The following is a 17,869-nucleotide window of genomic DNA, read 5'->3' as shown; positions in this document are numbered from 1 at the left end:
GGGGGCAGCGCAGAGGAGGCCTCTGAGACCCTGGAAATGCGAGAGCCGTGATCTGTCAAGGTGGGGGAGGTTTTCTGGTTTTGCTGTTCTTTCAGTTGAAAGAGCTGTAGTCCCAGTAGACGAACCACAGCCTGAGAGAGAGCAGATGAGCCCGGCTGCTTCTAATAAAGTCTCTACAAGCTCCATATTTTATGGAAAAATCAGAGGCCGTATAAACAGCCTGGCTTTGGCACTATCCTGGAGATAATTAGGTCAGAATAGTCCAATTTCCACTCTCTGATGTCGACTCTTTCTTAAAGTGGGACATGCTAAAATCTTTGTGATACTTTGTGTATTTTTCAACAATCCATCACGAAGCCAGCTGTTAAACTGCGATAAAGTCCAACGTTTTTAGTTTTTACCATTGTCTTTTACAGTGCTTCATTAATCTCATCATTAATTGCTCTTCAATGTTGGTCCCTAATCTGAATGCTAAAATCGTGCCCAAACAAGATAAATTGCAGTCAATTTAAACTCCTTGTAGCCTCTTTTTTATTTCTTGTTTACCTTATTTTTACGCTTATTTTTATTTTATGTCAAAGATCAAACATGAGTACGCACTAAAGTGACTCGTGCACCCAGACATCACAAAAAAGACAATTTTTCCATGGTCCATGGAAAACAAAACGCAAATCAATTTTGGACGATGCTGACAAAGTTAAGATGCTGAGTCACCATGTTGTCAATAGAATGGAAAAATAAGCAATTGCGTCGTCTGTCTTACATCACCCTGCATGATCCAGGAAGTATTCTGCTAATCAATGGCAGATGGAAAAACGCGTTTGATGCACTTTGCACATAACTGGAGCTTTGTGCGTTCATGAAAAACCTCAGTCAAAGCCACAATATTAAACTCATTGACAACCAATGGCAGGCAAAGCTATCAATAATCAAACAGGTGATTGAAAGTATTATTTGTTGGCACATATTTTAGTGCTGAATTACATTTTAATTGTATATTTATATATTTTTTGCTCCGAGTTGGATCTTTCCCCACAACTTTACAAAGTTGTAAGCCATTATGATCTCAAAATATAAAATGGACAGTAAAAGGCTAGGATGATCATAACGAGTCTCAGTTGTATTAGTCATGTTACAAAAAAGTTCAAGGGTGATATATCTCTCTATTATCCACACCTAAATTTAAGCCTTTCCCAGAGGCCAAGCCCAACAAAGATTGAGGGGAAAGGGCCCTGCTTTGGTGTGCTGTGCTCCAAGTGTGAAAAACAACAGGAAACACATGTGGAGGATTCCATACAGGCAGGAACAGAAATGCAATGGAGCAGCCAGGAATCAGGCTGAGACCCAACGTGACATTGCCTGTTCCCGCTGACACTTCCTTATCCGCTCCATGAGGGCAAAGGTCAGGCCAGTGGGATGCACCAAAGTGCTATCAGTGCTGAGCTCAGCTGCAGGAAGTGGCCTGAATGGAAACAGAAAGAGGAAGGAATGATTGCTCCAAATGGAAAGAGCCGTCGATGGTATTGTCATACTTACGTAATCAATAAACACGGTTAGGATCATCACTTGATTGAAGGAAACATTTCAAACCTTTGCTACTGTGGAAATATAAATTTTACAAGATCATTTTTGATTCCAAGACTAAGCAACGGTCATAATTTTGGGAAGAAAATAAGATGACTGTGGCCGTAAGGTGGCTGACTAGCCCACTTTTTTTTTCTCAAGCTGCAAATGAATGGAAAGCCACAAGCATCATGTGTCATCACATTTCTCAGCTGCCAGAAAAAAAAAAAATCTACAAGCAGACTTTGAAGTAGCCCACTCGTACAGCTCGGATTCACTCTTGTTCATTAAGGAACAGAGTCATTTGTTTTCTATATAATTTATCCTATTTGGAGTAATGGCATGGAGAATAAAGGCCAGATGTGGTTAGATGTACTTAAGTTGGCTCCCAAATGAGCCACATCTCCAAAGACATGCATAGAACAAACCCCAATTCCAATGCAGTCGGCACATAAAAAGGAAATAAAAACAGAATTCTGCTCATTCGTTTCGACCTATAGTCATGTGAACACACTACAAAGCAAATTGATTATTGTTTTGTCTTTGGAATACTGTGTTCATCTTTTGATGCCTGGAGCAAAAAAAAAGTGGGGACAGGAACAACAAGTAAAGTGTGCAATGTAGGTTAAGTATCTAATATAAATGCATGAGAGATTATTTTTGCACAAGGAATTAATGGATGGATGGATGGAATTAACTTCAAACGACCCTAAGATTCATGAGACGTGAATTTATCCACACAATGACTGAAAAAAACTTCATACGGAAAATCTGCTCTTATTGCCTGTGAATCCTTGATGTAATTGTTTTCCATTTATTTTCCATCATCAATAATCTCAGAGGCAAAACAATCCAGGGTGGAAAAAAAAAAAAATACAGGGCTTGTGAATCGATAGTGTGGCCGTTCCAAGAGACATTTTATGAAGTAACATTCTCCTTACATAACAGTTGGATTGGCCTCACGTCACAGTTTATTTGACTTGATTTCCCTAAATAGGAACAATATGACATTGCATAAGTCCTCGAAAGACCAAAAGGAGACAAATAAAGGTTCACAAATTGTTTTCCAAAAAGCTCATTTAATCACCCAATGATACGTCCTACCATGGCCATCATATAATAGGCTAACGTCAAATAGCCAACACATGGACTTCATTTGAAATTAAATTATGTGATTATCTTGTCAAATATTTTACATTCGCTGTCAAATTTAGTTTACAGTGTTTGAGAATAAAAAGTTGAGTAAATACTGTACGTTGATGATAAATGAGATTTCTGCTAACAAAGAATTAAGGATGTAGTGTTCCTCAGACCTTCCCACGCCTGCCTGCATGTATCACAGAATGATTTTGCAGATATTTGGCTGCACAAAACTTGTGGTCAGTACATCCAAAATAAATTTGAGACAAATATCCGAGAAACAGTCTGGTGAGTTATTCAGACCTTTAATAAGACGCTGGAGAAATCGCACACAATGCGGCTGTCGAGGTGCAGCGACATTTCAGCACAGATTGGTCTCTCCTGTCCGTAAACGTTATTGCTCAGTCTGGCTTGACCGCAATCTTAACACAAACAAACAGGTGCCTGGGGGGGGGCAGCGTGTGAATGTCTGTAGGTCTGACGACAATGATGAGAGATGGCTTACACCGCGGGCTTTATGTATACTTTTCAAGGTCAAAGTTATTCTCCCACGCATTTTGTCTTCTGTGTGGTGGAGCAGCCTCTGTGTTGGCACATCCAAATACTGATGCGATTACATGGTGATATTGCGGGTAGATTCCCGGGTGGCAACTGTCATATTTCAGGATTAGTCAGAATAGTTGATAGCATATGTTATTTTCATCACAGTCTGGCTTGAAGTCGTATTTTGAAAGTTCTCGAGTCCTGATATATGAATGTAAAAAACACTGAGGTTTTTATTTTATGTCTTTGTCTGTTCTGTTCACAGATGTTGCTTGGAGCCGCCAACCCCCGAGACGATTATTCTTTAGAGATGGGAAGTATGTTGACTATGAGATTGTCCTAAAGCGTCTGAGATTTAGTTGAAGAAGGTCTACTGGGGAGTTTTCGTGGCGTGTGAGGAAACATGCTCAAACCAAATGCCAGCATGGAAAAAAAGCCTCATCTTCTCTTTCTCAACATCTGCAGACACTCACAGTTTCCATGTTCTGCCTTGATGAGCCACAACACATGTTGGGTTGGAGAGAACACTTACACAACGAAGAGGCCCTTGGTTGTGCACACTATAGACGAGGCATGATATTCTTGCCAAACTACAATCAGGAATCAAACATCTCACTTGGCAGATGCTGCATTACTTTTCACGCAACTTGTTTTTTTTGTGGACCCAGGAAACCACAGTACTATTTTAGTGGTAATGGCCACTGAGTTGCAGCCCAGCTTCCAGTTGCATCAACAGCAACAACACCCTACGCTGTTTGAGAATCAGCAGTCAAACCGCTTTATTCCTCCAGGTTCGGAAATAGTGCAGCAGCTTCGGCCTCGGAGTTACTCGAATAAGACCGACCATGTTTTTAGCAACCGACACTTTAACGCATTGCTATTTCTAGACCGGTAATCAGATTAGAGTTACTTATCCAATTAACATATAATAGGAGTAGATTTTGAACTCAGATGCAGCCAGGACACAATGTTATAAAGTGTAAGTCGACATAGGCAAAAGTACCCAACCAAAATCCCCCAACAGGAATGAACGTCTTAAAGTAGAAAAGAGCTGCAGGACACCAAGCTTGACTTTTAAAGTAATCAGTAAAGCGACTACCGTAATTTTCGGACTATAAGTCGCACTGGAGTATAAGTCGCACCAGCCATAAAATGCCCAAAAAAGTGAAAGAAAACATATATATATTTGTATATAAGTCGCTCCTGAGTATAAGTCGCCCCCCCCACCCAAACTATGAAAAAAAACGCGACTTACAGTCCGAAAATTACGGTACTAAGCAACCTTTTCAACAGCAACACATCCTGAGTTGGAGTCATGGGCCGAGGCAAATGTGTTCAAAGTAAGATAGAGGCAACTGCTGGTGACTGTGGGAAAGTCTTTCGAGAGATCAGAGCAACTGCAATCGGAATAGTCAAAAGACCACAGAGGACAGCTGTGGCCGAGCCACTGATGCTGGGAACTGAAGCTCCTGCTCAATGACACACATACATCCACATCCAGACCCCCTAGCAGCTCAGACAGGATGCTTTATCTGGGAATCCATTTGGTGGGGAGTCAGTAGAGGCCCTCATAACTCTAAAGTGCCCACAGCGGTAGAGTCAAGTGTCAACCGTGTCACCGCTGCCATTCACTTAACTCTGTAACCGAACCTGCTTTCTGGGACGCACTGGGCAACCGCTGCATTGGTGTGTGCGTGTGTGAAAATGAAAAAAGTGTTGCGGTATCTCCAACGTTGGAGAGCAGAGGGGTAAAATATACAGCAGGCCTGATTTCATGACATAGTTTGACGCTTAAATTGAGTTACACTGACCAGAACACGTTTACCGCAGATTCGCACACAAACACAGGCACAGAAACACATGCACACACTTGGAAGTCACAAGACATAAGATATACAATGTAGCATAATGATATAGCCTACTTGTTCTTCCTTTCCTTCTCTTTCCTGAAAATTACATTTATACTTATAGACATTCTCATATAGTACTTCTAAACCCGCAACGTAGCGCATTTGCGACAGATGAAGCGCAAAAAAAGCGAGGGGTCACTGTACAGCAAAAAAAACAACAGTTGCAGAACAAATCAATGAGGATCCGTGAAAATTCATGGAAGGCGATATGAAGCTTGGTCATGTTTTTCAGAGTAAGTTGCATTGTAAAACATAAGCGGCCATATATAATCACACGCTTCACATGCATTTCGTCACTCACGCAAAATCACGCAAAGCTACTCCCAGCGGATTAAGTCTGTTTATTAGTGTCCATTTGTCCATTGGGTGGATTTAAACCTGGCAACGCTGCCTTGTTTTCCCCCTGCGCCGTATGAAAAATAAAATAAATCAATAAGAAAAATTGCACACACACACACATCCAATGACCTTTCCACCTCCCTGCTTGGCTCCAGATTCCCACTGGCCTCAGATTGGCCCACATACTTGAGGCACGAATCCCAGGCTGCTCTACTTAACTGTAGTCTTGGTAAAGTTATTGGGAATTCAATAAAAATAACAGCCACAGATTTTTTTTTTCCCCCACTACAATTATAGGGTTGAGTATGAGGCAGATTGGCGTGGAATGAGGGATTTTAAAGTGTGTGGGCCTTGAAAATAAATGGGGGGGACGTATAGGTTGAGTCTCTTGTTTTGGCCATAAAGTGACCACTAATGGACTAAAAGTAATAAGCTTGTATGATTTGTGAGGGATTAAGGTTCAACCCCAGAATTGTGCTCCAAATCCAAGAATCTTACACTGCAATCATTTGTTTAATTCCTTATGGTGGTTCTGACTCTGAGCTTCATCGTTCCTGAAGGACAGCCATGTTTATTCTTGACTTGAACCTTTTGTTCACATATCGGTACACGTGTGATTTTCTTTTTTTTTTTTTTTTCTGTCTGCAGCCTTCATCCATCAAAATTGAATCAGACTATGTATCAACTATATAGCGGTTGCAAAACGGTAGCTGAGATTTGTATATTCACATATGAAGCAACATTTTATTTTGGGGTAATACGCGAGGGGAAAATGTGTGAGAACGTCAGTCATTTCTTGATCATGCCAAATTTATTTTGACAGTTGTGAAAATGGTTGAAAATACAATGCTTGAATGCACGAAGCCCAAGACTCATCAGTCTTCCGCAAATGTTTACATTCTTCTTTTGTGATTATTCTTCAGCTTTTTACAGCCTCTTTCATTTGTTTGTTTTGGGACGTTACTCCCCTCAGTGTCCTGGATTCTTGCCTTCTGGAGGTTATTGCTGATGTCACTAACAGTTGTGTTAGGGTCTTTGCAGCTCTCTAAACATTTCACTCATCAGCGCCTCTTAATTTGTGCTCTGTGATTTAGGTAATTACAAATATTTGTGTAGGCTATGACCAGTGTTTGTATTTTTTTTTTCTTCTCAGCTTTTGTTTTTTTCATCCATTGACAGCTCCCTAATTTAAAATTGGTTACGCTTCTAACTAAACAAATGTTCTTCACAGGCAACAAAACACTGCCGTACCCATAAAAAAAATGGCTAAAACTATTTACACTCTAAGACGTGCTCATTTCCTGGATGTGCATTTCCTTGGATTGATTTCTCAAATTGCTTGAGCCTGATTATATAATTCAGGTAATTATTGTAGCATCATAATAGCAGACCAATTCCTTTATATTAGAACATTTGACTTTGGTAATTCCAATTCCTCTCCTCAAAAGATTTGACAAAACGCCAGTAATTTAGAGCAAGCAGCTGTTTCTTATTTCAACTCATCGCCCACCCCCATGCACCCCAATCCTGCCCCCCCATCCATATAGGAACTGCACAGCCTATCACTAAGCCTGCCATAGGTAATGTTCATCGATAATAATAATACAATCTGCTTTGATATTGTTGTACCCTATGGAGTTGCATGCATATTCTGTTCTATTCCATCCATCTTGCATGTCTGTGAGAACTCGATTTTATTTTTTTTTACATTTGTTTTCTGCTTTTTTACGCTGTGAAAAATATGTGCAAAAAGTAAATGCAATAAATTTAATAGGCATTGAATTTTTCTGCTTTGAATTTGTATGCACCCGGTAATGTGAGCGGTTGTATGTAACACGTCTGTGGAAATTCGAACATCCAAGCAAATGCATGAGAAACTATTCCGACAGGGGCAACTGGAAGTGCAGGGGTTCAGCTTTTAAAGAGAGGAAAATCATGCTCCAACATGAAAGACTGTACTCTTGTGAAAGTTTCCAATCCACTGACAGTTTGCATCTTTTCCAAACGAGTTTCTCCTCCAGCAATGATATTTCACCCACTTTCTGCACCACCAGCACTCATGTTTGCACACTCTGAGTGTCACATGCACCAACAAAACCACAAAAAGTATCTTTGTTCTTGACTTCTCTGCAGTGGGTGAAAGATAAACAAGCATTCTTTTAAGGGGGATGAAAAAGAGCTGGGAGGAGAACATGGAGGGCCAAGGCCATGATAAGATCTTAGCCTAATTGTGAGCTGTAGATAGAGCCCGTTATAGTACAGTAGCCATGATGAAAACAGTCAACTTATTAATTGAGAGAAAATAGACTCAGAGAACATTTCCAACCCAGTTATGGCAGGAAACTAGCTTATTTCTTTTTTTTTCTTTTTTTTTTGCTGCAGCAGCGGCATTTTTCTAAATGTGTATTATACACAAACGCATTCCTGACTCATTTCAAATGAATAAAATTAAAATAGGATTAAGTCTCAAGAGAAAGCATGTTTCCCTCTTTAATTATAAAAAGAGAAAAAGTTATAAAAAAGAGACTGCCTATATTTAGGACGATTACCAAGGTTTATTCATACATATGAAACAACTAAATATAGTATATAACCATTAAAATTGTTAATATTTTTTCATGGAAAAAAATGGCTTAGCATGGGGATGAGAAATGGAAGTACACTACTCTTTCCCTTTCAATTTCCAATATTGGGCTTTATTTATTAGTTATTTCAAATACAATATTTTGCTTCAGTTTATTTGACACTATCTTAGGGCTTTGTGCTTGGGAAAATAAAGTGCTATGCTTGTTACCATTCACACCCAGAGGCCATCAATCACACAGTCACAAAAGAACCAAACCCAAATTGTAAACTGGTCCAACAAGGGCTGTGTGTGTGAGTGTCTGTGTGTGTGTGTGCGCATGTGTATGCATGCTCGGGTGCATTTAGGGGTGACTGTAAGACAGTTAATTGTGATAAAACTGAACAAGTTTATTATTTATTATTGTCATTGCGAGACAGTGCTGGTTGTTGTCCAGAGCAGCTGAGAGTTATCAGTACGTGACAGCGTGTGAGCTTGCTTGCATGTGTTCATTGGGGTGACCAGACGCCCTCTTACCCTCGGACACATCCACTGTTTATTTATGTACAAAAAGCATCCATCTGTGATTTTTCTCAGAATGTTTTTGTCCTTCCTGGACTCTGAGTGCAATCTGATGGCGACTATTTTATGTAATTGCATGGATCACACATGCCAGTCATAGAAGGGCCAGTGTTTTAGTTTTTATTTATTTTATTTATAATTATTTTATTTTATATATGTATTCTATTATTTATTATATATATTTTTTTAATTATTTGTTATTTATTCCTGCTGCAAACTGATGTGCAGCAACAGCACTTGAGCGAACTGCAATTTTAACAGAAATTAGCTCACTTAAAGAGTTAAAAAAGTTAACTGCTAGCCATCATATAGTCAACAACCAATATATTCCTATTGAATCTTATTGCTTTAATTGTAGAATATGTCAGACACAAAGAGTTAAAGTATTATACTTTCCCCGTCCGTCTTTACACGCTCTGATGCTTTTCATCATCTCACATAATGAGCAATGGTTCCCTGTAGATTATGAGACCTCTTGAGGTTGCCAATAGGCTTTCCACTAATTGCTTGTTGGCTGAATCAACACGCCTATAAATCAAAGACAACTGAAATGTTGCAACAGGTTTCATTTCACCCATCATTATAGAACATGTAAAGCTGAAGTATGTAAACACATGCAATGTTTTGCATGGGAGCAGTGCAAAAAAATTTCCCTCGGCTTGCTTTATAAACCGCCGCGATAGCTACACGTCAGGACTTGTCAAGCACTATTAACGGACTTACAGTAAGTGGACTCGGAGGATTGAAGAGTTGTGCACATCTGGCATACGTTATCTCGGAAATGTACGGTTAGCATACAGGTCTACATGCATGGATGTGCACAAATTCACTCTGATATATGGACTCTGGAATACATTTACATGCAGAAAAAGCCTGAATGTGCTCTTAATCGGGTTTTTAAAAACCGTCCGTGAGTCGAATCAAGATATTTAAATGAAGGAGCAACTCGGACGCATGTAAACAGGTTTTTACAAATGTTTCAGAAACCGAAATTTTGACCTCAACCTGAATATTGACTGCATGTCCACTCTAAATCCAGTTGCGATTAAGTCAATTTCCCGACATGTGGTAGCATCCATGACTTCAGACTAACCCCAAATAGGCGAATAAAGTTCAACAAGCAAACTCTCTAATGATTTTCGTCTCAGCTGCAACCCATTGTATTGTTCAAGACAAATCCAACCCATCAGGCACCACAAATTATCGACAAAATGATTTGAGTTTGTGTGGCCTTGCTGAAAAACGAGCAGGACGAATGGAAGACTTATCCTTTGTGCAATGAGTCTCTAGCTCCCCCAGTGGGTGTGCTTCGGCCTCTCTCAGGCTCTCCAAATCTGTTTGTCATGTTCTTATCTGACATCCATTTAAACCATAATGGAGAGCAGATGCCCTGGAGATGGATAGCTTACCATAACACCCACCCACGTACGCATGGATAAAACACACATCTGCAGCATTGATAGAACTAGGTCTAATTACATAACACTTGCCTCTCTCTCTCCATGGAACCTTAGAAACCATGCCAGGCTTTCCTAAATCCAGAGATTCTGGAGTGATACACACCTCCTGACCGGATGCACACTCACGTAGACGTAATCAGAAGGATGTGTTGAGGAAAGCGGCAGATTGATGGAAAAAAGGCACATCATCAAACTCATTCATATGTTCTGATGCTGTGATGTAATGAGGACGAAAGTCAATAAAATGGGAGCAACTTTTTCAGAGAAACACCTGTGGACACAGACATTGGCCAGGAATAACTCATGAAGTAAGGAAAGGAAAAAAAAGAAGGGAAATTTGCTTTGTCACTGGAACTAAACCACCAGTGTGCCAAGAAAAACAGTCATCAAAGAGTGAACCAAAAGAGAAACAGACAGGAATGAAGAGTCATAAGGGTGAAGAGAAGCAAGTTAACGGACAACCAAAAGCAAAGATAAGGAAACCAGTGTCAAATTATAGTTTGAAGTCAGTATGGAGGTCAGAATGAAACTGATCCAGTGTGATGGGACCAGGCTGGAGGTGAAGGCCACACTCTTGGGCGCAAATCGTAGACATGGAAACCAACATTATTATGAGTACACTTTGTCCTCTGATGTCATCGTGATGATTTGTTTCAGTCTGGGGCTCCAGCCATCCTGACCATATGCGGCCAACACACATTGTAGTTACATAAAGAGTAGAACAAGTAGAAATAGTATCAAGTGAACATGTATATGGATATGTACGATGGGTATGGAGTCAAGAATGGCACCCGTCCATAAAACCTGTGCCAAATTTCCTTTCAAAAATGGCCGCCTCAAATAGGAAAATGGTGGGAAATGCTGACGTCAACAGCAAATCATATTTCGATATACTTTGAAGCTGTGAATCTGAACAATAAATGCATCTTTTATATTTTCTCTTGTTGAGTTGGGACATTTGAGTCAGCAGTTGAAGGCTGATGATGCCACGTGTTTTCACATCTCACGCTTTTACTGGTTATCAACTGACATTCACAAGCGTGATGAGGCATGAGGTTGGCAGAAAGAACATGATGAATAATATCCTGCTCTACCACCGTTTACCAATACTGCAGGATGTCATTTATTTTGAAGACTGGTTAGCATGTTTGACGCACTGTCGAAAGTTTCTCTTGGCTTCCTCCTATATTTCTAAAACATACTACATGTAAGGTTGAAGACTCTTAATTAATTTATGATGATGATGATGATGATGATGTCAATATGAGTTGAACTGTTGTTTGCCTACAATGTGCCCTGAAATTGGCTGGCAATCCAGTTGAGGGTGTAACCTGCCTCTGGTGCAAAGTCTGCTGAGATAGGCTCACTCGTCAATCTGATTGGGATAAGTGGTATGGAAAACAGATGGGTAAAATTTTGAGCTGATATTATTATGCTTACAAGAGGTGTTGATAAAACTAACTCGTGATGGAATGTCAGATATTTATAGAATACATATATTTTTTATATATATAGTTGATTTTTTTTTTTTTAGCAAAGTCCGATCAAAAGTTGAACCTAACGTCGACACATTACTGTTTTGTGTCCACGTGATCAAGAAAAACATTGTGATCAAAGTTATATATTTTCCTTGTTATTGCGTGATGAAAGTCAAACATTTTTTCTTTGTCTTAGAAAATGACCTGGCTCCGAGTGCCCCTTAAGTTCCCTCCTCGGCAGCTATTGTAGACACGGCACAGTTGAAAAACAATAAATGCACATGAAAGTTTCCCTGACAATCAGCACTGCATTGTGAGATGCTGTGGGAGCAGACGCTGGTTTAAAGAAAACTTGAATGGCAGCCTTCACACTCAAACACAACAGTTCACGGTTGAGAAAGCAAAGACAAAGGCAGGTGCGATACAGTCTACAGCATGTTGACCTTTTGCATGCTATGTTATCGGCACCCTTTTTTTTTTTTATGTCTATAATTACTACAGAAACATTCTTACTTTGAAATCCCTCAGGAGTCACTCGTGTGGAGATAAAGCAATATGTCATTGTTCACAGATTTGACGCATTTCTTCCATTTGTCGTTTTGGGAATTGTGAGGTCGCTCGCCAATAAAACGGACATACTCATAGTTGTTCCAAAAGCGCATTTGTTTGTTGACATTCAACCATCAGCTGGTGCAAGGATGACGTCATGCAAGCGGTGATTGTGAGATAAAAAAATTTGTATCCCGGCGCCCTTATTCTGGTCAGTGGAACCTTTAATCATGTTGGACTTCGGTGGCCCCCACAGCCGTGAACAGAATAAGCGGTGGTGAGAATGAACGAAGGAACTAACGAACAAATGATGATACTTATCAGTCTATCAGAATGAATTCCTGGAAATATTTTAGTTCACTGCCCAACCTGTCCACAAAATTCCATAAAGGTGTGTAACAATGAAAAATTTGTATTCACTGTAGGGCAACTCCATTTTCATCCTCACGAGAGGATAAATGAATAAAGCGCCTCAAGCATACTTTAAAAGCACAGATACTATAGATATATATATAGATATATATTTTATAATATTTTCCTTGGTACAGTTGTCACCAATCACAATGTCATGTGTACTTAATTTGAAGATGTACATTGGTTATACATGAATAACTTCTATAATTTTATTATTTTCAAAGAAAAGAGGGAGAAATTATATCTATTTGCCATATTTTGCAATAACTCTATAACTAGATAGCCTCCAAGGAGAAGCAGCAGAATCTCAGTATCTAAACAATAGTCCAAAACAATCCTAGTCCACTGAGCGTTGACAGACACGCTGCATACCAGTATGATAGGCTTGTTTCTAAAAAAAAAAAGAAAAACCAGTCCTATGATCACCCGCTCGAGACTTTCATGTCCTCCTACAAGAGTGCTGAGAGATGAACAGATTGCTTGATAGGGGGGAGTTGGAATTCCTCGAGCCCATTCACACATAAACACAGCAAAGATCAAATCATCACCTGCAAACATAGACATCTACACACACGTCAGTCAGACATTTTTATTCAACTTTCCCACACACACCTTTGGCCAGTACAAACACATTCAAAGTGTGTACCTTTAAGTATATTAGCAATGGGACTGGACTGTTCCTCTGACCATTCAAATTTCAAATTCGCCCGCAATAACGTCAGCATTTTTCCATCCACTAATTGGTAGGTCAGAGCAAAAGTGCTGCAGCCAAGTTCCACTGACATGTCTGTCGTGATCAGCATGGTATACCACATTTTGATTTTTCATGCCCACAATGGCTGACGGAAGGCAAGAAATTGACTTGGTCCCAGACGTCCTTCAATTGCAGCGAGGTATTGGTGTATAGATGTTTTGAAAGTTGTTCTCCACTTTAGCGGAGAGGTCTGGATTATTTTATTTATTTATTATTATTTATTTATATTTTTTTTTGCTTGCCAGTCACATTTTTAAATACACACTATTGCATTGATTCAGTCGGCAGGCCTCCATTTTTCTGTGGACATTTCTATGGGCAGCCTTGGTGCTTTAGTGGTCAAGACAGTGTCAGAATTTGAGAGGCATGGAAATACAGGCTCTTTATTAAAATAGATGATTCAGCCTCTTTTCAAGGGGTCATTCTCTGTGTGTGGACAAGCATGACTGCATCAACCACAAAATATTGCTCACAAACCAAAGTCATGCAATATTGCTAAGTTTAAACATGTTTTTATTCATATAAATTTGTTTTGTTAAGACTTGAGTTTGTACCAAAAAATTAAAATGGCTTTTAGTGGGTGTTTGGCATTGCAGACAAGTTTGCAAGAGTTGATAAAATTGCATCAGGGTAAGAAAGGTCAGGTTTTTATCATCATGGTGAGTTCAAGAAGAGCTTCAGAAAAGGACCGAGTTGTCCTATCATGAGCGGGTCATTGGTGTCTGCAAGGCCACTCCAATTAAAGCATTTGGCAGACATAATCCTAGTGGCATCTGCTTAATAGATCAACTTTCACATCTGTTTTGTTGTGCAATCAAGTTTATGCCTGTTTTTACACACGCACATATGTAAATCAAACCCTTAATGTTCTTCTGGGAGAGGAGACAAAAATAGTCTGAGCTTGCGCATCACCATCACCAGTCCAAAGGGGGAAAAAAAAAAATCCATTCCTTATATACAAATAGTGTTCTCTGGGGGGCACTTCCAACCCAACAAGTGTGAAATTAAAGAGCCAAGTAAATATTTTTTCAGCTGCTTGGTTCTGAAAGTGTGTCAAATTGACAAGAATTATTGGGCTGCTTAATATTGAAGTGTAGCATCCATGAAAATATATTTTTCTGCTAAGCTTTCTTCTCTGACTTGTTTCAGATTGTGCAACTGCTTGCCTCGTCGCATATCCAAACACACACATGTGCACACACAGTGGCTACCTGAAGCATTTTGAAATATTGAAAAGGTTGCCTCCTTCTTCTCTTGTTCCCCTCCATCAAAACCTATTAAAATTTGCACTGGGAGGAAACTCCCACTTCCTCCACATTCCTGAAGGATTTTCCATAGAGAGAATAGTAAACAAACCTTTAAACAAAGAGTAAGTGTGGAGGGAAGGGCAAAAGCAGTGCATGGACAAGTCAATGTTATTTCCTCCTTGCAGTAAATCAAAAGCTTGCTTTCACACTGACTTCCCGGTAAACTGGTCGGGTCGGGTCGAGGGGGGGGTTCTTTTGTAAGTCCGTTGAGGTGTTTACAGTCGGCAGCGATGGTGGCGGGAGTAGTTGAAGGAACAAAGGGCTGTGCAAAGACCTGGAAAACCCTTTTGGTCTTCCCCCAGCTCCCTCCACACATGCATTTCCTGGCACTGAGATGAGTAAGCAGTGGGAGGAAGGCCTCCTTATCTGGTTTCCTTACGGGACGTCTGGTTTTCACTGACTCGTGTCAGTATGTCAGTTTTCCGTCTACCCATGCCCAAAGCCATCGACGGGGAATGCGTGTATGCATGAGGCCTTGTGATTTTGCATCTTTAAGCATTGTGTTTGAAAAATGGGTGAGAAACCTACATTTTGCAGGAGAACTGATATTTTCTACCTGTGTAAATATTTTTGAAAAAGCAGAAAGAAAAAGGATGACAACCTATTGTGTATTCAGCAATATGAATTTGGAGCCTCTAAATCAACTAAGGCACTGATGTCAAACTCAAGGCCCGTGGGCCAGATCCGGCCTGCCACATCATTTTATGTGGCCCGCAAAGACAACTCGTGTGTCAACTTCATATTTCTTGTTAAAATAGTTGTAAATGGTCTTATATTTTAATAACACTGAGGTACTGCAACATTTATTTAAAACCCCACTTTCAAAACAAATTAGAAAATCGTTGACGTTTTTTTATGCTGGATTCTGTTGCGTGTATGCGATAATATAAGAAAGTATTAATGAGCCCACGAGGGAAACCATAACTACGTGGCCTGCTATAAAAATGAATTTGACACCCCTGATAAGGTCAAACTCTGAGCCAATTCCAAGATGGAGTCATACTATATCACTTTTGACATTCCTCCTTTCAGCTCTGCCTTTGCTCGTGCCTGGTTCATTTCATCACACAGAGATAACTGGTAGTGCCGTCTCCCAATAATGTTACGCAATTTAGACACACACATCCAATTGGCATGCACTCGGAACACGCTAAATCAAACCAAACAAGATTTTGATGCGGTTGCGGGCTTCCCCTAAATGATCGGAGCAGTTGATTTCTTTTCTGTAACTCAGTAATATGTTTGGTAGTCTTGCCACTTCCAACTGTCTTTTTGTCTAAATATCAGAAAAGGAGAAGTTTTAAAAATGGCAAAGATGCAAAAAAAAAAAAAAAGGCACACACCGTGGTGCCAGAATTACAAAACTAGACTTGCCCCACACTAAAATGAAGATGCACTAGTTTTTAGGCCGAGCACATGGGCGCCTGTCTACTAAGAATTTATTTCAGAGCTAATGAGTGTTTTGCATTTCCGGACTGAGTGGTCACTGCAAAGTGCTTACTTGAGCAGACTGGCACACTGCCAAACACACACGTACCAAAAATGACAACATTGCTTCTGCTAAGTTGCTTTCTGTTTGCAAATGTCGCTCTACTCACTGTTGGCAATTTAAGCGGCCATGTTTACTCCACCAATAACCCCAAAACAATAAACCCTTGTTCCAACCTTAATGTAGACCAAAGAAAAAATATCTCCTGGATGTAGCACAGCACACTGATTAATCATTATTTCGGCTCCCGTCCTTCCATCTAGCTAGGCCTTTTGAAATGTAAGTTTCGACCGTTTCATTTTCCTCAATCCCTCTGGCAGGGGCTGGTCCGGAGTTTTGGATCCTGCCTCGGCTTGCTCACAGGAATGTGCTATTGAGAAAGCACCGCACCGCAAAGCCTCCCAGTCATTCCAAGCCATAATCAGATCCAGCTTGTCATCCCCCATCCCATCTCCTTCTTTCTTTCTTCCTCACTCCCCATCTTGCACACACGGTGCACAAACACCCACATGGAGAACAGGAACCCAGACACCCCCACAGAATCAGACACCAATTTGTAGAAATGTAAGCTTGTGCAAACATAGCTCGGCAGCGACTTGTAAAAGTAGTCGTACGGGGGATAACCAAAAGTACAGTGCAAGGAGAGACAAGAATAATTCATCCCACCGACTACATGTATGGACTCATCTGTTCTATGTATTGTAGCATGAACACAGCAATAACTAGTAATGAGAAAGCAAGCATGTGATGATTCACATGCTTTATTTAGGCAACAAGACTGTTGTTTGATGATTTATTTTGGTACACTTTAGAAAGTTGTCCCCCTGGGGTAATTTCTGTGTGGAAATGTTGTAGGAGGAGTCCGCCATCACTTGCATCGCAGGCGATCACCATTTCAAACTCCATATTGCCACATCACAAACTGTCATTTTCAAATTAGACATTTCTTTTGAAGGCAAGACTCGTGGCAGTTGTCATTGAGAAATAATATTTTATCATATATTTAGTATATATTATATTTTAATATATATTATTATATTGTCTATTATAATTATATTTAACAGCAAAACGATTCTTATGTCGTGCTGTACCACAACAAATAATTCAAGTGATGATCACCATAGCGCACAATTGCGATTTGTACCAGAGATCCATACTGTAGTGTTTTCAGAAATATATTTTAACCTTGCATGGAATGAACATGGATTTTTTTTTTTTTTCTATTCCGGTAGATGCGTTCACATCACTGAGTGGTAACTGAACCCATGTTACCACTATGTATTTTTTGTAATATAGTAACTCGTGAATATTTCCGTAGCAGTTCTGCATGCCTCCCAAGAATGAGCAGCCTCATCATTTCTATCTCGAAGCAATCTTTTCATCTTGTTCCACCTGGATGGCTATGAAATCTGCTGATCTTTCCCTCTTCTTCTCTCCAACAACTCCAGACCGCCCCTCTCTCACTCCATCTTCTCACCAAAGCGGGACTGGTAATATGTCTTTAAGCTCCCTTTTCTCTCATCTTGAATCAGGAAATTCTGACTGCAGGGCAGTTTAGCTGGCTTTCAATAAAGTCTTGGATCCAGTGCCTGTTTGAGAAACCGCAGCTTCGATTACACAAAATGAAGCACCGCACAACACTGGGCGAGTGAAAGGTGTTTTCAATAATTACTTATTATATGTGTTTAGCGAATCAGAAACATCTGGCCTGAATTGGACTGAAAGAGCCCCGAAGCATTCCTAAAATAGGAGTGACGCACGCATGCAGTTTCTGTCTC

The 17,869-nt window shown here is 40.1% G+C and overlaps 1 long non-coding RNA gene across 1 annotated transcript; it reads right to left on the bottom strand.

Annotated features, from left to right (window-relative positions):
* Window positions 1-35: 35 nt before the first annotated feature.
* Window positions 36-16,439, bottom strand: LOC133158637 (uncharacterized). The gene is made up of 3 exons (XR_009715256.1): window positions 16,268-16,439; window positions 1,537-1,598; window positions 36-1,462 (listed from the first exon to the last, which is right to left on the bottom strand). It is a non-coding gene; the product is annotated as an uncharacterized LOC133158637 (long non-coding RNA).
* Window positions 16,440-17,869: the final 1,430 nt, after the last annotated feature.

Source organism: Syngnathus typhle, linkage group LG8 (assembly GCF_033458585.1).
Source record: "Syngnathus typhle isolate RoL2023-S1 ecotype Sweden linkage group LG8, RoL_Styp_1.0, whole genome shotgun sequence".
NCBI lineage: Eukaryota > Metazoa > Chordata > Actinopteri > Syngnathiformes > Syngnathidae > Syngnathus > Syngnathus typhle.
Note: the sequence above shows the minus strand (reverse complement) of the source record. Positions and strands in the feature narration are given on the sequence as shown.